Here is a 762-nt window from a genome sequence, read left to right as displayed (position 1 = left end):
TGTTTTAACGACTTGATGTGCCTCTAGTCTCCACAGAAAGTTCACACTTGGTGAGATTGTTTCTCCTTGGCATGTTTTATAAAGTGATTATTGTTGTTAGAAATTTAGCTTTTTATTAATAACTTCACATCAGATAGTTTACTTGTACTAGAGAAGACTTTTGTAATCCTATGATTTTTAGTAGTGGAAGAATTTGAACGGACTATGGTCCCGTGGTTTTTCCCCTTAACAAGGGGTTTTCCACGTAAAATCTGATGTCTCGCTTTTATGGACTGTTGATTATTTTTATTTTTTTACATTAATAGCTAGTTATGAATTACTACTTTAATTATCATATAGTGTCTTTAACTTTTATAAAAAGGGGTTAAAATTTGGAGTTCTAGTTGTCCGGTTGTAATGGTAGACTGTGAAGACACAATGCTTAGTGCTACCTTTTTTTCTTGGTTGTACTGATTAACCTTGAGGAGTGAAGTCAAAGGAATATATTCGATGCGGTGGGTGTGGAGTTCAATGAAGAGAATTGAACAAATGCATTTCCATCGTTATAGATTCTTCAATTCCAAGATATGCTGGAGTTGAAGGAGTGGAATCCTTACTAAGTTGATGAGCAAAATAGGATCTTCACTTACCTCCATGATCTTTTTGTCAAGAAATGGGCCAAAGTATTGAGAAGTCTACTAAGTTATCTTCCTCGCTTGGAAACACTTGTGATTCATGATAATTGGTAGTTTCAATTCCAAACCCTTCAAGGCTGTGTGAATT

Source organism: Theobroma umbraticum, unplaced genomic scaffold (assembly GCF_002168275.2).
Source record: "Theobroma umbraticum cultivar Fairchild unplaced genomic scaffold, ASM216827v3 scaffold_55.0, whole genome shotgun sequence".
In the NCBI taxonomy this organism is placed as follows: domain Eukaryota; kingdom Viridiplantae; phylum Streptophyta; class Magnoliopsida; order Malvales; family Malvaceae; genus Theobroma; species Theobroma umbraticum.
This window is presented reverse-complemented; position numbering follows the sequence as displayed.